Source organism: Cupressus sempervirens, chromosome 4 (genome assembly GCF_028749045.1).
Source record: "Cupressus sempervirens isolate cs-2001-9-10 chromosome 4, ASM2874904v1, whole genome shotgun sequence".
In the NCBI taxonomy this organism is placed as follows: Eukaryota; Viridiplantae; Streptophyta; class Pinopsida; order Cupressales; family Cupressaceae; genus Cupressus; species Cupressus sempervirens.
Window position 1 is genome coordinate 913,139,057 of NC_143121.1, and position 24,440 is coordinate 913,163,496.

Below are 24,440 nucleotides of genomic sequence, written 5' to 3' on the forward strand. Positions count from 1 at the left end.
ACTATTTTGATTTGGTGCTTATCAACTTTCAATAACTGAGGGAGAATTGCTCAAGGAGATGATCAACACTCTTCATCTGAAGAGGTTCTACAACTAACATGCATTCAATAGCTCTTTGCACACACTTAAAAGTCCTGAAAAAATCATTATCTTGGTGAAAACCTAGAAATAGGAACCTTGGTAATACCAAAAAAAAGTGAAAAATACAAAAATACAAAAAAAAAAAGAATAAAAAAGAAAGAATAAAAACATTGAAAAACAAAAAATTTCCATTAATGAAAACCTAGCAAACAGGCATCATGGTAGTAAAAATAGAATCTCTTCCAAGAAGGTGAAAATATACATACATGTATGTATGTATATATGTATGTATGTATGTATGTACATATATATACATATGAATATATATATGTATGTATGTATGTATGTATATAAAAAGAGAGATCTTGGCACAATAGATAAATAATAAAACTCACTCAACAGGTAGCATGGCCACAAATGCATTGGCAACACCTATTGGTAAGTAGATTCCTCTTTCTCTCTCTCATTTTTCATGTGTTTATTTCACTTGAACTATTATTTCTTAGGGGGAATTTTCTAATATTGGATTCATTTTATGCAAGAGGTGATGAAGACATTCCTAGATTTACCCGTGTCATGAATCATTTGTGAGCAATGAAGATCGACTTCTCCTGAGAGTATCAGGAGGCAATGAGGACATTCCAAGTACTTTAAATATTGATCCTTTCTTAAAGATTTTAGATGTTAACAAAAAATTTAGATGTTAGAGGAGGGGCCAAATGAGCTTCCACCTTCACGTGGTTGGCCTTGATTAGTAGAGAATATTAAACTATTCTTGAAATGAAGTGAAGCTCAACATTAACATATGGTTGTATGACAACTAATTGTGTGAATCTCTTGGTTTTGGGAAATGCAAAAGGATGCCATAGTTCAATATGTAATGTCAATTCATATGCATAATACATTAGGTATAGTTGAAAAACATAGCAGGTTTGCACTTTTGTTAGAGGTATTTAATTAGGTATTTTAAGTTATAGACCATCATGAACATTTTTCATGATAGTCTATAAGTTTAAAAACTTAATAGACCTATTAAATAAATGTAATCATGTTGTGTTTTATCAGCTTCACCTACTGTCCATGCATTTGAATGCAGTTGCATGTGCATTCTCAATTTAGAGTGGCAGAATCTTATTTTGGATGTGACAAAAAAATGACATGCACCAAAAGATGGGAAAACCAGAAGATGGGAAAACGTTGTCACTTTTGCAAGTTTGGAACCTTTTTTTGTACTTTAAAGATTGATCCTTTCTTAAATATTTTAGATGTTAATAGGGAATTTAGATGTTGGGGGGGTGGGGCCAAATGAGCTTCCACCTTCACATGGTTGGCCCTTCTTATTAGAGAATATTAAACTATTCTCAAAACCAAGTGAAGCTCAATATTAACCTATAATTGTATGAAAACTAACTATGTGAATCTATTGGTTTAAGGCAATGCAGAAGGACATCATAGTTCAATATGCAATCTCAATTCATATGCATACAACATCAGGTGAAGCTAAAAAACCCAACATGTTTACATTTTTGTTAGAGGTTTGCATAGACCTATTAAAAAAATGTAAACATGTTGGATTTTTTCAGCTCCTATTTTCCATGCATACAAAATGTAGCAACACACACATTCTCGATTCAAAGTGGCATCTTATTTTGGATGTGACATAAAAAATGACATGCACTAGAAGATGGGAAAATGATGTCACTTTTGTAGGTTTGGAACCTTTTTTTTAACTTTAAACATTGATCTTTTCTTAAATATTTTATATGTTAATGAGGAATTTAGGGTGTGAAGGAGTGGGGCCAAATGAGCTTCCACCTTTACGTGGTTGGCCAATTTTTTTTATTTATATGATATGTCCTCACAATTGCGATGACTAGCTATTGATCCCATATTATTCCTGCCAGATGACCATCACAATTGCGACAGACTTTTTTGATGGCTTGCCATAGGGCCCATAACATTTATGTCACACAGATGTCGCAATTGCGATAGTGTCTTAGACAAATTTCTGTCGCACTTGTGATAATGAAAAAAATGGCTTTCTTGTTTGTTAGCTCAATTTGCAACATCTTTGGTCATTACAATTGCGATGGTAGCACTTGTCATTACAACTTATGACAACAAAAAGTTTGATGCCTATCTGATGGGAGCCAATTCCTCTTGGTGTCGGTTGGGCGATGGGTCACCTTCATAATTGTGACAGCCTATCATTGCCAAATGTAGTAGTGGGGGATTTGTAATTGAAATGTTGAAGGCCTTTGGTTTTCCTCTTTATTTATGTGATTGGATCAAAATCCTCTTCAAGGATTCAAATACTGCCATTAAAATTAATGTGTAGCTTTCAAACTTTATAACTCTTAGAAAATCTATTAGACAAGGTTTTCCTATGGCACCTACCCTCTTTGTAATTTTTGTTTATGCCTCATCTTTCATTCTTAGAAGTACTTAGATGGGTAATTATGTCAAGGTTTAACCTTTCCTAACAAAGAAGATCTCATGCTTAAAAAATTTGTTGATGACACGACCATTTTTGTTGACATGAATAAAGAAAACTTTGATAACATTCTTGACAAAATCCACTTGTTTTGTTTAACTTTAGGAGCTAGGATCTCTCTTACAAAATTTGCAATCTTGGGATGGCTAGATAGCCCCCTAGATTGGCTCACTAACAAAGGGTGGCAGTGGAAAGGTTCTAATGACATTGTAAGATATTTGGGAATCCCTTTTTCTCTAAACCCTCCAACTAAGGAAATGTGGTGCTAGATTTTTAAAAATATTGAGAGGAAGCATGTCAAATGACAAAGCCATATGCAATATATTGTAGGGAGGGCTCAAATTGTTCAAAAGGTTTTATCCTCTCATGTTGTTTATTATGCTTCAACTTGGATGTTAGGAAATTATTAAACTAATTGTTGGCAATATGGTCAAATAGATGTATTGATGGTTGTCATTTATGGAAACATGTATTCAACATTTCATTTATATATTTAGAGATAGAAAATTGTCTAAGTGTTAGATAGTTTGCAGCAACACAGAGAGAAGATGTGATGTGTACGAACGATTTGTTGAGAGTTAGCTTATGCATATTTAAGGGAAGCTCTATGATAATGTCGCGATGATGTGTACTAGTGCGCAAGTGTGTATGGACAGTACGATGTGAGATATGGTTAAAATACCAATATGGATATTTAACAGAGCAAAACAAAGCATTACAAAGAACTAGATTGTTCGACTAGAGGAATTATTTTGGTTACAAAATAATTACTAAATCATGATGAGCTAACAATATGGATATTATTCCATAAGTCATTTTATATTTTATGTCAATAGTGTGAAGACATGAAGGCCGACTGAGAAAAGAATAATGAAGATGCGAGGTATAAGTAAAGATCATATCTTGAGAAGATAAGCATGTTATGCAAGTGAAAAAGATATGTGTGATGTGCGATGAAATATGTGACATATGTATGATCTATGTGAGATTTTTGATTGATGATATGTGAAATACATCTTATGTTTGATCAGAGCAAGTGTGAAATATAGCAAACATAAAGTATTGTATGTATATCTATTCTTGTGAAGAATTGAATTGTATAATTGCATGTTAGGGCAGTGGGCTCTTCTTGCATACATTATATTTGTTCTACCAACTCCTAACAGGGTTGAAGCAACTCCTAATAAGTTTGAGGCTTCTAACAAGGACTTGAGACACTATATGTACTTCATAGACTCCTAACAAGGTCAATATCCTTAATAGGATCCTATTGTTTAGTGAATCATATAGTAGGCATCATCATCATCAGAGTTTTCCCTTGGCTAGGGTCTCCCTAGTTAACAAATAATGGTGTTATGAGTTCTCTATATGCATGGTTATATTTATTGTTCAAAATTGTTGGTTTAATTCATATACAAGTTATAAGGTAATTAAACATATTCAGTTGTGGGAAAAAGTTTGTAGAATACTAATTCATCCCCCCTCTTAGTATTATCTATTTCTAACACTAATAAGTTAGAGAAGGATTTCCTTTGGTTTGATGGTATAGGAAACAAAAAAACACATTGGGTTAAGTGGGATTGGTTTTTTTCTACAAAAAGAATGGAGGGACTTGGAGTCAAATATCTTAAACTAAAAGGGTTAGCTCTTGCTTCCAAATTGATCATTAAGACATTGAATGAGAGTGAACCTTGGAAAATCCTTGCAATAAAAAATATTAAAATGTCCTCCATTTAAAAAAGGTAAATTTTGGCATAATACTTATTTGCTTGATAATTATTTTGGGACTTTGACATTAAATTTTTTGGATCTAGGGTTTTCTTGTCCATTTGGAAGGCATGGTGTCCTATAAGATCCTTGATTTTCAATAGATCTATTGTTGTTAAGAATTCTTCATATGTTGTGTTAGATAGATCTATTTGGTTTTATATTTGTCGTAATAATAAGTTGCTTACGTTAACTCAATGTTACTCTGCTAAGAAATGGCACAATTCAGGTATCTCTTTTATTTAAGATATTATGCTTGACAAGAATTTGGGGTCCTAGGAGGAAATAAACACTAAATTTAGCATACCAAACTCTCAAAAGAAAATCTACACTCTTATCTGCAAGGCAATAGGTAAGATTTTTCTTGGAAAATTTTTAAATTTTCAACAATGGTTGGAACAGATTAAGTTGACTAATGGTAGTGGTTTGAGGACCTGTTCTTGTAAACATATTTTTTATATGATTATGAATAATGAAGAAATTATTAACAAAACCAATCATGTTTGGAGTGTTAACTAGGAGAACGCTAGATGGCCTTTATCTTTGATTTATTTTGGCACTCCCCTAATGAGCCTAGGGTTGTCTACTTTAGATAGATGACACTTCTTTAAAAAATTGCATTGGTTTCGTTCTTTCTTATTTTAGTGTTCAACCCATTATTTGTTCCTTGTGCAATTTTCCAAAAAACTTTGAGCATCTCCTCTTTAATTGTATGTTTGCAAAAAGATTGTGGTCAATGTTTTTTGGTCATTCTATCATTTGGAATTGCAATAATAGTCTTTCTTGGCATGAAATCCTTGCAATATTTGTTCCTAATTTTTATGTTAATCTATATAAATTTTAGTTTGTCCTAACTTCTGAAATAATGTCGATCATGTGGAAAAAAAGAATGAGGAGATTTTCCAAGGCACTAAATGGGACATTACTGAGTTTAGCTTCAAACTTGCTTAGTTTTATATTATTTCTTAGGTTTCATCCATCATTGAAGTTTCCAAAGATGGATTCGTGGAGCTAATCAAAGAAGGGGCTATGATTGTATTCAAAAAAGACATCCAAACCAACATGTCCCTGGATGATGATTAGGTGGAAAAAATCTATGCAGTCATTGACACTAGGGAAAATCTTCACAACCACAATCTACCTAATCTTCTAGCCCATAACATTACCAACAATATTCAAGATTCCAACAACTTTGATCCTTCCAACATGAGACAAACTTTATGATGGATGAGATACTACAGATGGATGCAATTATTCATACAATTGGCACAATGAGTCAGAGTAAAACAAAGAATAGAAGTGGTAGCCTAATTACAATTCAAGTGAATTAGAAGTTGTCATACAACTATGTAAAGTAGTGGTTTTAAAAAATATTTTTGTAGCCTTTTTGTAAAATGTTGCTCAGCCTCATTGTAAACTCTTGTTGATTCTCATCTGGTTATCATACTTCTCTCTTGTTCTTGAACTATCTTAATAGAAAAAACATTTTTTGAATAGTTTCTCCTATGGGAGGTAGTTCAAAAATTGATAACACCTCTGTGGCTATATATGCTTTGACTTAAGACTTTATTAGGGTCGACACTCTTTATCATTATTAATGATGAGTTTTGTTTTATATAATATCAAAGTTAATAGGGAAGCCTTAAACTTGTTAATTTTTGGACAATTTTTTTTAACACTAAAATATGTTTTTTCTAAGTATAAGCATTTGGTTTCTGTAGGAGATAGATCATATAAAATATCAATCAATATTCTTTGATGTTCATATTCATAGTGTATTTCTTGTTATGGGATGTCTTTGAAGTCAATCAATTTTTTAAATATATGGGTATGTTAAGTCGGTAGGCTTAATTCTAAAAAAATTATCTTACTTTCAATATTATTACTCATGGTTATGATTGGATACTCATTTCCTTTCTTAATGGTTTTTGGTAAAACATTTTACTAATAATTGAATTTTCTTCTTTTAAAGAACTGGATGAATCATCTTTGTAGAGGGAGTTGCACCTTGATGTAGAGAGGGAAAAGAAATAAATAGGGCCAATGGCACACCTAGCCATCCAAACCACCCTGCAAGAGTCAACACAATGGAAACACACAAAAAAAGAACAACACCAAGGAGAGAAGGAACAAAATGTTTATATATTCATCAAATAATCAACATACATGCCCAGTTGTAAGGCCTTCTAGGTTATGGCCAATTACAATATATATAACTTATAGATTCATGATCCAACTTCAAGTTTGCACACCAGACTCATATCCCTTTCAATCCTCTAAGTTCCAAGTTCTCTGTTCTACCAATCTTTAGATTCCTTCCATCTGCCTTAAATTCAATCCTAGACTTCCTTAAATACTTGCCAAAATGGCTTACAGAAGATTCTAGAACATAGAAAAGCCACAATTTGGCTCACATCAGATATTAACTACATATACCAATATTAAGTAGAAGCAAGGTCAGCCTGAACAAGAACCAAACAAAGATAACTCAAAAAATGAAAGCTTTTCAAAACTAGCACTCAACGTCCAAAGGAACCACTCGATAGTTACTATGAACACGTCATCCTTCAACACTCAGCAACCATAGAGGACTCAAAAACCAAAAGAACTCGACAACCAAAGGAATCACTCGAAAACCAAAGGAACTCGATAACCAAAGAATCACTTGGCATCAACTAAGTGCTCAACATCCACTAAGAACTTGGTAGCAATTGATAGAATGATCAAAAGTGAGGTTTACAAGGCAACCCAGGATGTTCCTACATTAGACAACAAGGGTTGGAAGAAATGATTCTCCTGAATCATCAAGATGTCAGAACCTAAGTTGAATCCAACTCAGATTGAGAAATCCATGAAGCATCTTCAATAGGTTTGCTCTTCCACTTCACCAAATATTCATTGTAATCTTTTCCTCTTTTGCTCATACTAACTCTCTGATCTAATATCTGTTCAACTTCTTCAATCTACTTCTTAGGATAATCTTTTGATGCAAGAAATTCATCATCTGACTCATGATACTTATATAAATTAGAAACATTGAATATAGAAGATATATCCATGTCATTAGGTAACTCAACTTCATAAGCATTTCCATTGTCAAACTTCTTCAAGATCTTACAAGGTCCAAATTTCTTCATCTTCAGCATACTGTATGCTCCAACATAAAATATTCCTTTCTTCAAATGAACCATCACTTCATCACCAACTCCAAAAACATGATTTTTTTAGACTTATCAGCATTCTTCTTGTACTTTTGATTACTTTATTCCAACCTCAACTTCACTTCCTTATGCAAAGACTCCATAAAATTAGCAAATGCTTCCCCTACAACACTTTTCTTCACCAACAACAATGCTCAAATTTGATACTCCCCTAGGCTGCATTCGTGTAACAATCTGTTAGTGAACAGATTGTCCTTCGGAAAAAGACATGCAAATCTAACCCTGAATGCCCAAATGAGAGGACAAACTAACACCAAGAGTTGGATAGGTTATCATGGATTGATAACCTTCCTCTGAATTATTATCGAGTACAGCTCCCCATATAAAATATTCAATGAATTAAATATGAATTCTTTTACTAGAAAGCATAAAAGGATATCAAACATCTACCCGTAAATACAGCGTAGATGCGAAAACCTGTACTACTGCATAGAAAGAAAGCAAAGAATAGCAGATGACACAAAGTTCATTTGCTGAACACTGCATTGTGTAATGAAAATGTAACTATGTTTTTCATCTTCTTGAGGGAATTAAAATCAGAGCTTTGAAGGATGACATAATAAAGAAACAATGATATCAGACTGTAACTTCAGAGAAAACTGAAAATGACTCAAAGTTTGAATTCAGTGGAAAGAAAAATACATCATAACCAAAGTTTAATGTGTTTAACCTCCAGCCTCCCTTCCCTGACTGTAAAGATTAAAAAGCCTCTTTCACACATTACAATCTAATCATTATTCAAAGAAAATAGAAACTTTTTCCACATTATTACATCAAACACCAAAATTTAATCTTGATCTCAGACACACAGTTCTGAAAAGAAAGAAAATCTGCCCATGCTGTGCCTCTCACTATCTCTCAAGAAAATGAAAAAAATTTACAAAATCCCCTCCCTACCTAAAGCCCAAAGTCTGCAATCTGGAAGAAGGAAGAATTGGAACCCCTACTCACTCTACCGCTAGCTTATTTAATCTTTCTTTTCTCGTAACCTTTTCAGTTTCGTAACTGAATCTTGAAAATCCTCTTTCTTTGTGGGCACTTCCAAAGTTTAAAAAAAAACTTTCCAAATTTTTGTGTCATTCTTGGTTAAGAAAATGAAGCGTCACTCTTATGCTTTCAGTCTCTTTCTTGGGATAAATTTCATTTCCAAGACTATTAAGATCAAAATATTTTAAAGTGACATGTGGCCCTAACTTGACAAGTGGCATTTGCTAGTGATGTGGCTCTATCATAATTTTCAAAACTGTCATTGATAGTTTTGACAATGCTCTACTCAGTCAGCTGTAACTCGTAAACTAGGAATAATTTTAAAGATCGCTCTAGTTAGATCATGCGTAACGTGCCTCTAAACAACATATCCAAAGCTGAGCTAAATCCAACAGTGCAATTGGAAGTTATGCCTGTCGTACTGAGACTGATTTTCTAGAACAGCAAGCATACGATTTCAACAAATCTTGATATATATATTTTTTCTAATTCGAATACAACCCATCTTTATTCCATTTATGACTATGGCTCACATATTTTGTTGTTCATGTTTTATAGATAATTTTGTCCCCAAGCCCATGGGGAAGCCATAGATAAAATAATTCACATGCAGCTCTTCTTTATCGTTGTACCATGACAGATGGATGCATTTGCTCTACGCCCTCCATGCATTCAATTGCAGCATGATCATGGCAGCCACTTGAGGGACCAAGAATCGACAACCATATTGTGGGATCAATAAAATGTGTTCTTCAAAAATTGGTTCCCACGGCACCCTAGAAGTCATATGTTTCATTAGCGTTATCCCTTTGGAGTGAATGCAGCCTTCCTTAGGATTATATGTGACCGAATTTTGGTTATTTCTAGTGTTGTGCATATAGATTTGCAACTTATATGAAATTAAGCATCCCACTAAATGGATAGCCACCATGACATCAACATTCCATTGAATGATTCAACATCACCCATTGGTTTGATAGATAATCTGGCTAGCATTTAGCACATTCTTCCTATGTAGTCATATTCAAACCTCATGATTTTCCATGTATCTCTGAATACTTTGAATTGATATGCCCAAAAAAAAGATCTTGATAATTTTGATGAAGTTTTCCTATGAAGACCAAATCTGTGTTCTTCATACTCTTGTACTGAATCACCAAACCCCAACCACTGAATTGCATATGTGACCCTCACAGGATAACCATGAACCTACAAAACAATCTTCTTTGAACTATTGAACCACTTCGAACTTCTGAATTAAGGAACCTTGAATCATGGACTAGGGCCGAGCTTTGAACTTTTCTGAATTAAGGAATCTACATTTTGAACCCAGAGTCTAAACTTTGATTTGTATTGAACCTGCAAGATGAGTCAGCTGAACCATTGAATTGCTTTGAACCTGTTTGAACTACTTCGAACTACTTTGAACTTCAGTTCAAAGTGGTTCAACAACTCTAAACTTGAAGTTTTGAAATTGTGACCATATTGGGTACTAACACAATCTCAAAAAGTGTTTTCCTTGTACTCCTATTCATAGAATTATTATATGCAAATTATGCTTGTGCCAACACTACTTTCCAATTACTTGTCTTGTCTCCTACTAAACATCTCAGCAAATTACCCAAGCTTCTATTCACAACCTTTGTCTTTCCATCTATTTGTGAATGGAATGTAGAACTAAACTTCAACTCGGTACCCATCTTCTTCTACAAAGTCTTCCAAAAGTAACCAACAAACTTTTTGTCTTTGTTAGAAATAATGCTTCTTGGTAATCAATGCAATCTAACAATCTCTTTAAAGAAAAATTCAAAAAAATACTTAGCATCTGATGTCTTCTTACATGGTATGAAATGATCCATTTTAGAAAATCTATCCACAACAACAAATATAGAATCATACCCCTTTACTGTCTAAGGTAATCTAAGAACCAAATCTATACTGATGTCACTCCAAGTTTTCTCAGGAACAATAATTAGTGTATACAATCCAGTATTCTAACTTACTCCCTTTGCAACTTGACGAACTCCACAACTGTTCACAAATTTTTAAACATCCTTATATATTTGTGGCCAATAATACTTTTCCTTCAGTAAACTCAATGTTTTATCGATTCCAAAATGTCCAGCCAATCCACCACTATGCTTTTCCTTAATTAGATTCAACCTCATCAAACTTCTAGGGATACACAATTAAATGCCTTTGAACAACATACCTTCTTGAATGAAATACTCATCAAACTTACTTATGTGATCTATTAAATTTGTTGCTCTGCACTCTATCCACACCTCAGAAAAATCAATATTAGTATCATACAACTCTTTTATTTCATCAAAATCAAGAACTTCAACTTTCATTTTAGTCAATAGAGAACATCTTCTGCTCAATACATCAACAACTCTATTAGTAACTCCACTATTATGCTTAATGAAAAATGTGAAACTCTATAAGTACTCAACCCACTTCATATGTCTTTGATTCAATTTATGTTGACTTCCCAAGTACTATAAAGCTTTATGATCAATATACAACACAAACTCCTTAGGAATCAAATAATGTCTCCACTTCTTCAAGGCTTGAACAATAGCATAAAATGCTTCATCATAGACATAATACTTCCTTTTAGCATCATTCAACTTTTCACTAAAGAAAGCAATAGGTTTACCTTCTTGACTTAATACAACTCCTATTGCATTACCACTTGCATCACATTCAACGTGAAATACCTTGTTGAAATCAAGCAAAGCTAATATAGGTAACTCAGTAACCTTTTGTTTCAAAGTCTCAAAACTCCTACTAGCTCCATGTGTCCACTTGAATTCCTTTTTTATCTCCCCTCATTGTCTCGGTCATAGCATTACAAATAGAACTAAATTTCTTATGAACTTCCTGTAAAAACTAGCCAAACCATGAGATGATCTTACCTTGCCCACATTCTCAGGTTTAGGCCATTCCAAAATTGCTTTAACCTTTTCAAGATTCATCTTCAAACCATTAGCTGAAATTATAAATACCAAATACACAATCTCCTCTTGCATAAAAGAACATTTTTTTAGATTAATCAGCGACTTTTCCTCTTTCAACCTTTGCAATACTTGTCTAACATGATCAAGATGGTCTTCCTTAGTCTTACTGAATATCAAAATGTCATCCAAATAAACAATCACAAACTTACCTAAGAATCTTTTCAGAACTTCATTCAATAACCTCATGAAAGTACTAGGTGCATTAGTCAAACCAAAAGGCATAACCAACCATTCATACAAACCATCTTTTGTCTTGATAGCAGTCTTCTATTCATCACCTTCTCTGATTATGATCTGATGATAGCCACTATTCAAATCAATCTTGGTAAAATACTTTGCTCCACTCAAACAATTCATTATGTCATCCATCCTTGGCATAGGAAACCTATATTTCTTTGTGATTTTGTTAATAGCTCTGGAATTAGTACACATTCTCCATTCTTCTTAGGTGCTAATATAGTAGGTACAACACATGGACTCAAACTTTCTTTGATCAAACCTTTCTCCAATAATCCATGCACTTGTTTGTTAAGTTCTTCATTCTCTGTAGGTGTCAATCTATATGGTGCTTTGTTTGGAAAACTAGCTCCAAGAATCAGATCTATACAATGACTTATGCTTCTCACTAGTGGTAAACCATTAGGAATATCCTTAGCAACAATCTCTTTATACTCATTCAACAACTCTGCAAATTCTTTTGGTACTCGGTCAATACTATCATCTGTCACTTAGTCACCACTGATTGGCACTTAGTTAACACTATTTTTTGGTACTCACTTACTATTGGCACAACTCTATTTCTTTGGAATTATAGCAAAACAAACTTGATCCTTCTTTACTTCCTTTTCAAATTGCTTTCCATTAACCATGTAGACTTTGATTACAGTACAACTCACCTCATCTGGACTTTCAATCAAAGACAACAATATTTGCTTCTTCCCATTTACCCAAAGAGTATATTGATTTAATCTTCCATCATGTATAGCATATCTATCATATTGCCAAGGTCTACCCAATGAAATATGAAAACAATCCATAGGCATAATATCACACAAAACTTCATCAAAGTAATGTCCAATATTGAACTTCATAAGGAATTGATCACTTACCAATATCTTATGCTCATCTTTGATCCATGAAATATGATAGGGTTTAGGATGTTTCAGTCTCTAAAACTATAACTTTCTAACTAGCTCTTCTAATGCCAAATTCATTGAACTTCCACTATCAATTATAACTTTGTAGCATTTTCCAACCATTTTACATATGGTCTTGAAAAGACTTCTTCTAAGGACAAGTTCCTCATCACTTCCCTTATTACATAAGGTTCTTCTTACCATTAGATTTTCACCAACCTCGGGTTCACTTGTTCAAGCCTCATCATCTCCTTGAATCATAGCATTTTTCTTACGTTGCCTACTTTCAGAGGATCTACATTCAAAAGATCTATGTCCTTCTTTACCACATCTGAAACAATTACCATGAAAACCACCTCTAGAATAAGAATTACCTCTTCCTCGGTAAGAACCAGTACCACCTCAGTAGGAATCACCACCTTTCCACTTAATCTTGCCTTTGTCATCATTCTTCCATTCAGATTTGCCTTTATCTTGTACAAAACTATCAGATTTGTCACCTTCTCCATAAGATCTACCTCTACCTCTTTGTCTTTGTTCATGCTTCTTTTTTAAGATCTCCTTAGCTTTCAAGGCATATTGGTATGCTTCCTCCACACTTTTCAATTTCACAAAACTAATTTCATCTTGAATTCTAGATCTCAATCCATTTCTGTACCTTGCAATTTTCTCAACATCATCATCCACATGTCCAAATCTGATGTCCAATCTATAGAATTCCTTAGTATACTCCTTCACACTCATGTCTTTATATCTCAAATTTTGCATCTTTCTTAGTAAGCTAACTTGGTAATCAACAGGAAGGAATTAGTTCTTTACCTTGTTTATCATCTTCAACCAAGTTATGATCTTCTCCTTTCCTCTCTTTTTTCTATCAGTTTGCAAATGCTTCCACCATAGTGAGGCATGACCTTTCAACCTTGTAACTGCAATTTTCACTTTCCTATTATCAGGAGTGTTTTCACACTCAAAGAACTCCATTTCAGAGATCCAATCCAACACAATATTGGTGTCCAATTTTCCATCACAAGGAGCAACTTCTACAACAAGCTTTGAATTTTCCCTAGATAATACTCTCAATAACCTTGCTCCATCTTGATCTTCTTCAGGTTCTAGATTAGGGTTTGGTGCTACTGCTTCATCATCACTTACATCATCAAGATGTGCTCCTCTCCTCTGGTCTATTTTCACAACATCTAATTTGGCTGCAATTTGTCTTAATGTATCCAATATTGCATTATCAACATTTCCTCTACCTTGAACTATCTTTACAAATTAGGTTCCTGCAAGATCGTAACCCTTTGCAAGTTATAGGTCAAATCCATAGATCTACTACCCCACAACCAAATTCACATAGGGTTCTAAACGATTCAATCACCACAAGGATGAACCTCAAGCTCTGATACCACCTGATGCAGAGAGGGAAAAGAAATAACTAGGGCCAATGTCACACCAAACTATCCAAACCAAGCTGCAAGAGTCAACACAAGGAGAGAAGGAACAAAATGTTTGTATATTCATCAAATAATCAGCATACATGCCTAGTTGTAAGGCCTTTGGGTTATGGCCAATTACACTATATATAACTTATAGATTCATGATCCAACTTCAAGTTCACATACTAGACTCATATCCCTTTCAATCCTCTAAGTTCCAAGTTCTCTACTCTACCAATCTTCAGGTTCCATCCATTTCCCTAAAACTCAATATGCTTGCCAAAATGGCCTATAGGAGATTCTAGAATATAGGAAAGCCACAAGTTGGCTCACATCAAATATTAACTACCTATACCAATAGTAAATACAAGAAAGGTCAGCTCGAATAGGAACCAAACATAGATAACTCGGTAAATCAAAGCTTTTCAAAACTGGCACTCGGCATCCACACAAACTCGACATCCAAAGGAATCACTCAATAGTTACTACAAACTTGACATCCTCCAACACTCGAAAACCATGGAGGACTTAGCAACTAAAAGAACTTAGCAACCAAAGGAACTTAGCAACCAAAGGGATAACTCGGCAACCAAAGAATCACTCAGCATCAATTAAGCACTCAACATCCACTAAGAACTTAGTAGCAACTGGTAGAATGATCAAAAGTGCAGGATTATAAGGCAACCCAAGATGCTCCTTCATCATACGTATAAATGCAAAGAGTCTAGTCATGATTGACATACTCTACTATTGGGAATATATTTTTCTTGTTAAAGTGCTTATAGTCAATAATCTGTTAAATAAATCTTCAAGGATAAATTTGTTAACAAACACTATAATGTGTGTAATTATATTTTAAGCATTTATTATCTTATTAGGTCTTAAGTTGTGTTTATAATATTTATTTAAAAACTAAAAAATACAATATCAAATCATAATATATTAAAAACATTCAATAGATCATATTTGCCACATCTCTTTGACATTTTTATATTCCTTTATACAAAATTGACATCCAAATCTTCATTTGGTTTAATTTCATTGATTTCAACCTTTGCATTACGGAGTCTTATAATTAAGTACAAGATATTTTTCACAAGTCAAATTGTGAGATTGCTATCAAGATATTGCAAAAGGAGTTTGCAATCTAAGTAGGCTTAACCTCAAGAGAAACTTCACAGATAAGCACTTGAGTTGTACTACTACTAGGGTGGGTGAACTCTTATAGAAGACCCAATGCTTCACCTATATAAGCATCACCTAAATTCAATATTAATGTTAATTCCCATGTGATATAGACTCTTGTAAACCACTATTCATGAAACATGGGTTGATGAATTTGACTCAAAATTACAAACCTTGAGGGCAATATCACTATCCCACTCCATTTTTGGGAGATTTTTGTTGGTTTTTTAAAACATCATGTTTCAAAATCCCCACTGAGAGTAGAATACATCTAGGGGCAGCTACTTCCCATCTAAAACACACCCGTTTAGACACCAGGGCCAACTATAAAGCTATGCCCTTCTTCTACTTTAGGCTTTGAAAAACCTAGGTAGATGAACCTATACAACTAAATCTAGACAAAGTAGATAAAAACCCTTATTTCTCCTATACTTATTCAATAACAAAGATGTGCAGTAGAAAATTACAAATCCTATCAAATCCACAAGCTGAGTGAGGGCATCCTTTCATTTTCTAAACAGAAAGGGAAATGGATGATTATAAATTTGATTTAACAGATCCCAAATATGCAATAGTAAGAAACATGTTGATCCTATAGTTGATCAATGCCTTATCTATTAGGTAGTTCCATAAATCACACACATACATCTATGATACTAGTGACATATTCCATACATCAAGATATCAAATCTATCCTATCACTTTGTGAATCAGACATCAGTGTTCATAAAGACTTCATACTCATGCAATATCATTCTCAAATAACCAACTACCCGGCCAAATATATCAAGCATTTCCTTAGCTATTTGTTCCAACAACAAAACATACAAGGCATACAACCTTAAGGAGATGCAAAAGGGTTTAAGTTCTTTGTCCCTAAACAACAAAACATTGAAAATTACAGAGATAGGAGATGAGAATCAAAATTAAACTAAGAAGTTTGATGTTCATTGTATTGATTTCTTTGAAACTGTACATTCAAGATGCATACAAATAACTCATAGAACCACTAAATAGACTAGAACTATTTATATTAGCTTCATTACTGCCATTCATACAAGAAAGAAAGATGAAGAATGGTGGAATCATAGCTCTAGATCCAACCTTGTGGTATCACAGACTAACTGGAACCAATCCTTACAATGACAAAGAAAGTGAAAGATCTAAGAAAGGAAGAAGAAACTACATCTGATTTGGAAGTGACACATGTCCACTTGAATCTCTATCCCATGTTGTTGGAAAGTGTTGTGGTTCCACAATGCACGCCCCATTTCATCTAGAAATGGAAACCCCTTAGTTTATTTTTTTAGCTTTCCAAAACCCTAGTCCAAGGTCTGAATCTTTTAGGGTTTTTATCTACTATTTCTAGTTAAGATTGGGTCCTGACTTGAGAACCCAAGTCTCTAAAATCAAGTTTTTGAGAGTTTAAGTTTTTACAAAGGAAAAAGATGCACCAGTGCATCTAATTAGGTGCACTAGTGCGCCAAATTCAAAAGGGAAATGCACATTTTAGGAAAGTGCACAGTAGCGCACCTCCCACAGCTATGTAAGGTACCCTAGGCTATATAACCCAATTCAAAAGGGAAATGCACATTTTAGGAAAGTGCACAGTAATACACCTCCCATAGTTATATAAGGTACCCCAGGCTATATAACTTGGGGACCCCCCCTTCAACTCTTCACTTACTTTTCTCTCTTCAGCTCTCCTTGTCACATCATTGCCCTAGTAGAGGTGATCTTCCCCACTCTGCCTTCTCCTACACAAACACATACAAAAAAATGTTATCACCTAAAGGTGCACAGTAGCGCACCTAATTAGGTGTGGTATTACGCACCTTTTCATAACAAAAAATAAAAATAAATAAATCATAACACCAATTTAAGGTGCGTAGCAGGGAACCTAAATAGGCGTGCTACTATGCACCTTTGGTTTCATATTCTTTGCACTAAGTCATAATAAAGGGTGCACTGATATATTAAAACTTTGCTAAGAAAATGGTACACTAGGTGCACCTGTTAGGAGTAGCTCATTATTAAGGTTTAATTTAATCAATATTTCTTTGACTTTAGACTAATATATGTGATTTTTATGTAGATTCAATGGCTTCTTCATCATCCTTCTTTGCAACAAAGATGGTTCCAAATCCTGTAGTGTTCAAGTTTTAGGGAATTCCTACAAAGTCACGATTCTAAGATGGTCATTAAGAGATCTGAGACACTGAACTAGGTCAAATCCATTTGGGAAAATTTTTGACACTGTGCAACAAACCAACAGAAAGATCACTGATGATATCCACCTTGATTCGATCAGGACTGGTTAGCGTAGCATCGCATCTAGTTTCAGTGCAATCATCAGAATTGATCATGACACTAGTAGAAAAATATGTTCCCAAAGAAGGGGTTGTCAAGAGCATAACTAGAGAGGTCGTCCTAGATCTCTGACCCAATAATATAAAGAAAGTATTCCATCTTCCAAGGGTAGATCAATTTATTAGATTGACTTATCATCAAGCGGAGAGATGGTACAAGGAACATATTGACAAAGCTTTTGAGATCATATAGTTATCATACCTCATAGAGAAAACTCCTCTAGGGCAAAAATCAAGTAAAGTTGATATGACATGGGGCTACATGAAGGAAGATATTGGATATTCAATCATTCTCTTGAGTAGAGTCACAGGTTTTCCTGCTTCAAAACATTTGAATATGTGGATGGTCAATTTCATTGATACTATCAAGATGACAAAGATGTTAATTGATTGGGCCTCCAATCTCAATGAAAACTTGGGTGAGCAGCTGGTGGCAATGAAGAATAGTAGAAGATTTTACATGACATCATACTTGGTGTACTTGCTAGCTATGATAATGATAGATTATCCTGGGCTCTATAAGAAGGGTAGCATGTAGGATGAAAATGCATGGGCCTACATTGTATATCCTCAGCTAGTAATTAAGAGGCTTTCAAAAAAAAGCAAGGAATACAGGATTGTGAATGATGCTTTTCTATTCGCAATAGTCCAGTTCATAGAGGGGGATTATGCAAAAAGGATGTCAAAAGATGCAGCTACTAAGATTTCATAGGTTGGAGCCTACTACATCTAGTTCTGAACATTAATATTTGAGGCTAGCAAGTACAACTATTAACCCTAAGAAGCTCCCTAGGTATCCCAATGATAGACTCATTTTACTAGAGATTGCTTCGCAACTCTTGTCCACATATGACAAAGTCAAGAAGCAACACAAAATATGTTGGCTATGGCCTATTACCATAGGACATTTTAGTGTGGTGTGAAGACAAGACATTCCATCTTTTAAGTGTGAATGGGATCAATATCCCTTGGAAGAGTATAATTCTCCATGGCCTTATTTTGATAACATCAGGAGAGTCCAATATCTAGCTAGCAAGACGTTCCAACATGAAGATGTGGTTGAAGATCATTGGATGAATGCAATAGAGACTATGATGTTTGCATAAGGGATTATTGTAGGATGATTTTGCATCTGGAAGAGAGTGCTTTGAAGATGAAGATTCCATTAAAGATTGTGCAACATGATACAAAGGATTGGATCAAAAGAACATCATCAAATTGATGAAGGATTGGATCAAGAGACCTTTCAAACTTGATCCAATTCCTCAGATGGTGGTCTTCCATGCTCAAGCTCGCCCAGCTAAAGATCAAGGAGCTAAGGTCACAGTGCCTACATTTACAGCCCAGTTGCTAGTGAGATCTGAGATAGTACACCAACTAGACAGACTAGTTGGATATTACAGGGCACAAAAGGGTAAAGGAAAGAGGAAGAGAACTTCTCCTCAATGGCCTAAGCCAGAAGAAGAAGCGAATTAGGCACCTCCATAGCAAGGAGAGGAAAATGTACAAGGGCCAAAGAATGTGGAAGTTGCGCAAGCTCAAGAGGATCCCCAAGTGCCACCAGTTGAGCAAGGCCAAGGAGAATTAGAAACTAAAGTACAAGAGGTATCCCCACCTCGACAAGTAGAAAAAATCTTCGACTCTGTGCCTAAGAAGAGAAAAATCAAGACTTTGGTAAAGAGGAGACAAAGGGTCATTAAGAAATTAATTCCTTTCCCATCAGTCCCCAAGCCTATTATGGAAGAAACATAAGAAGAAGATGACGAGGATGATGAGGATGATATACCTTTGAATCAGAGGACTCATCTTGCAAGAGCTACAAAGTCAGAAAGGAGAAGAAGCTCCACTATCACAATTCCATCTATCCCTGAGGAACACATTCATACTACAACATTAGAAGATGAAATGAAAAAGTGGATAGATGAGTAGGATGTGGAGGGCATTTATATCTTTTGGATGTCAGATTTTGATTTCATGCTTGTGGGTACCGAATTGGTCAGGGATAAGATAAGAGATACTCCAACCAATCAACCTCAATAGGAGGATTGAAGTCAACAACCACCTAAACCACAAGGACCTGAGGTAGCCCCATCATCCCCAATACAAATCACATAATTTGTAGATAAGGGATCAACTACCCCTCTTCTTCTAGGCACAAAATCAAAACAACTCCAAATAGAGCAAGAGGAAGGGCCACAAAAAAATCTACCAAGGAAGTGTCAGAAGAAGGATAGATAAATGAATAGATTCAAAAAAATTCACAAGACACTAAGGTAAGGACTATGGACTCTATGGACACAGAGACTCTTGGTACAGATCTTGTACAAAATGAGAGGACTCTAGAAATGGGAGATAAGGGAAAGGGCATAGAAAACTAGACTCATTCGTCCTTGAAAGGAAAATTATCATTGGAGCATATCCCAAGGTGGATAAGAAAAGAAGTAATAAGAAATAAGAAACAACAATTCACCACTGAGGAGGTGGATAAAATGGAATTAATTGAAGTCCTAAGGAAGCCTGATTCACCACCAAAGGATGCACATGCATTAGACTTTATCATGAGTGATCAGAGCTAGGACTTATTTACTCATGTGGTTATCCCTCCTCCAAATTCAAATGTTGAAGAATTGACTCTGAGGCATTATCAAATCAAGGACGTCATGCTTGGGAAGCCTACCTTGGATACTGCTAAGCTAATGGTTACAACATGGATCAAAGAAGTATTCAGGATCTTAGAACAAGATGGGGCGGAATTGATAACACTTCGATGACAAAATGAAATTCTAAAGGGATATTTAAGTGAATTTTTTGGTCCCTTGGATCCCACAAACCCCAAGTAGACCTTGAATGCAACACTCGAGAGAAGAGATAGGGGTAGGAGCCAATTAGATCCATTTTTTAGCGCTTGTCAGCAGTAGAGAGAAAGTTTTGAGGAAAAAGGTCTACAGATCATTCAAGGAAATATGAAGTTGTTACATGTCATGCATGAGAATGTGGATAGGCTAGTAGCCGTTTAGAATCAAGATTTTGGTCTGAAGGATGAGATACATACTTGGGGAAGGATTTGCAAGCATAACAAGAAATTGAAGGCCAAAGGTATCAGATGCTAATGGATGTATATATAGCTGAGGATTTAGACAAGATTGATGATTGGATTGAAAAGATTGCAGATGGGAATAAAGTAATGGAGACATTACATGTGAAGATTCATAGGCTCAAGGATCAAGCCAAAGAGAAAATTTTGGAAGCTGAGAAGCACTATAGTGATGCATATTTAGACATTTTTGAGAATAATAGACGGGACAAGTTGATACCAGTAGAGGTAGCAGTCAAGAAATTCTAGAAAAATTTTGAAGAGGCTGCTAATGATGATGACATTAGGCAAGCACTTAGAATAGAGGAGGCATTATTAGATCTGGATGTGAAATTAGGAGATTTTACGGAGACTCGTATCGAGGTCGACAACGACAGGTAGAAGGTGAAAGATAAATATGAAGCCTTAGATTTTCTAGATGCAGATCAAGTCACTAAGATCATCAAGAAATTAAAGGGAAAATACCCAGACATAGCTCTGGTATAAAAGGGAACAAAACCCAGAAGTTGGAATTTCAATTTTGACATTTAGTGAAATTTTGCAATTTTTGGAACCTGCTTTGAGGTACGCTATTGCGCCAGCTATGCGGGTGTTCTTTTTGCAATGGTGTTCAGGAATATATTGAAGAAGTCAGAGGTGCACCGATAGTTAACTACTAGTTCCAAAATTAGAGCTTTCCATGTGTCAGAAACACATTCTGACAACAGTTTAACTCCGACAGACACCTAGTGAAGATGGAGCTTCTATTTTTGGCACTTCCAAACACTCCTACATCAATTGATGGTTTTTTCTTTCTTATTTTCTCATTTATTATTTTTTTTATGAAATGTAAAGGCTCATGCATCCAATTAATGATATAAATATGGATGGAGTCCTACTTAGCACTAGTTAGATAGTCAATTTGTACATAAATAGATTTGTTTTATTAATTTAGAAGCATATGGTTGCATAAAGATATCTCTCACTCTCAACACAAATTTAGGAGAAGATTTCTTATAAATTTGGGATTGTAATATGTATTCAAGGCTGCCATTATTCTAATGTAATAATATATGATGTTGGTGTTCACATTTGGAGTGTAGTGATTCTTGCCTAAATGTGTTATATTTAATGAATATATGTTCATGGGATGTAATTGAGCCAGTAGTTTTATTGCATTGATTTGGTTGTGCAATCTTTTAATTTTGGTGTTTTCTATCAGTCTACAAATTCTGCTGACATACTTAGTTCGAGAAGAGATCATCATATTGTTCATGCATAGCTTTTCATCTCAAATGAGCACACTTTCTATGGTCTTGCAATTTGATGAAATGTGAAACATCTTACGGTTACTAAATTTTCGTCAACGATTGCATCAGTGGAATTAAGGAAGCACTGCTCCTATTTTCATTGGTTACCTAATGATCTTTTTGAAAGCTTAACTCGTAGATGCATTGTTTCCATATCTTATGTCCCTACCTTCGTTATTTTCTTTACTAACCCCTTGGTTAATTTAGGAATTGCAATATTAGATTCCATTAATCATAAAAACAAAAAAATACAAGAATATATTTCTTTCTTTTGTGGTTATTCTTTTGAAATTGCAAGCAGATTCAAAATCTTATCCGAATTATTTAGAACCAGCAAAGGCCTCCTTGTAAACATTCACATTTATCTTCAACTAAGCATATTCTAGTAGGTTGCAAGATCACCTGGAACCTTGGAGTTGATCCTCATATTAGCTTTTCAAGAGAGGAGTTTGAAAGGATTCTTGTCGTTAAACATCATGCAAAATGACAACACAATATAAGGATCTCTCATGTTTCTAAAATTAAAATTTGAAAGAAATCTCATCATTGTGCTCCAACAAACCTAAAATATCATCTATAACTAATGAGAAACCCTTATTCTAATAAAAAGATTAGGCATGCATCTAAAATGTTGATAAATCATTCACTAAACTAATTTAAGGGTGAAAAAACATCACCAACTCCATCCTTAACAACCTTGGTGCACACCCAATTCATCATTTTGCCAAAAAATCAAATCTGAATTGCACTAACAAAATGTGGTTGAAAAATAGGCACCTAGTAAAAAACCCTAAATAACTCAAACAAATGGCTTCTTGTGCAAAAAAAAAAAAACTTCAAAACTGGAAAAAAAATTTCGAGAGCTTTCCAACAGTATATGATAGTCCTATACCCACTCATCGGAAATGCCCAGAATGTCCATTTGAAGATCAGGTTTTGAAACTAGCTCTCAGGTCTGCATTTTGCAAATATTTAAATCTTTTCTAAAGTCCAAACTTTATGTTATAACATTTTGTTGATTAAAATTTCTACACATACTTATCAGAAAAGAAATAAAAAATAATAACATTTTTGAACCTTGGTTTTTCCCTCTATATTTCCATTTGGGTCAAACCTATTTGACTTTCCTAGTGACACATGTCACAATATGATTGGTTGGCTTCTGATTTGTCACTGCCACCTAGGTGCCACATGGTACTCTCTAATTGGTCCACTAATTTTTCCAACTATCACCTAACACACTACCACGTGGAAGCTTCTCATTTGAACTTTTGTTGTATGGTTATGGCCACGTCACCTATTTGTCGGGCACCCTACCATGTCATCGCCATGTGGCACTTCCTAATTTTTTAGATTTGTCACACTGTCAAGTGGGTCCACTACCACATGTCGGCATGTCACTATGTTGCTTTGGTTAACTTCCTTGCAACTTTTCTTGGCAATAGTCATCAATCTTGTGCAACGTGAAGCAATCTGGTGCATCTGACTTGCAACTGCCACCTCAACCTTGATTGTCATGTGTCCTACTATTGGTCTGTACCACCTTGTAAGCATCATCAAGACAAATCTACCACCCAGACACATTGTTTCATTGTGTTGCTATCCTAGTCACACTATCACCACATCATCACAACGTAGCAACATGGCGCAACGTGGCACCTCCATCCATATAACTTGTCTCGTCACTAGTGCCTCATCATCATTTCCATGTCACTGTCCTCTACCATGTGGCATCTTGTCACTATTTCACCATCTTCATCAACAACTATTATGTCAGAAGAGATATAGCGACATTGCGCCACGTGTCCCTACTCACCACATCACCACCTCAGTTTCTACACCAGGTGTCACCTCACAATTTTCCCATCTGAATGCCACGTGTCATTTTTTCATTTTTCTAGTTATCCACATCATTATTTTAGTTCAAAATTTTATTACTATTTCCTCCAACCAGCCACGAAGTGGGCCCCTCCATGCAAGCCTAGCATTACCTTTTAAAAGGCCCACGTCTCAAAAATAGTGTCTTATATTGTGCCGAAGTATTTAAAAAACAAAATAAGCCTCCAAACACTCAATGTGGGATTAAAATATTTTCATTTTCTTCCCATTGGCTGCATGCTTTCATGGTGTCTCTTAATCATGGGTTACAGTGTGATTAGAAAGAGGAAAGAGGAATGCAAGAAAAGGACGATCTCCATCTACTCCTATCGCAGACTGTCATTGATTGTTGTTTTCGCTGTTCATAGAGAGCTTGTTGTTTTTCTTATTTTTTTGGATTTAGGCTACTCCTTTCGCTTTGAAAAAAAAAACATTCAGCTGTGTGGTGCATTAGAATGTTAACCAATCTAAACTGGTGTG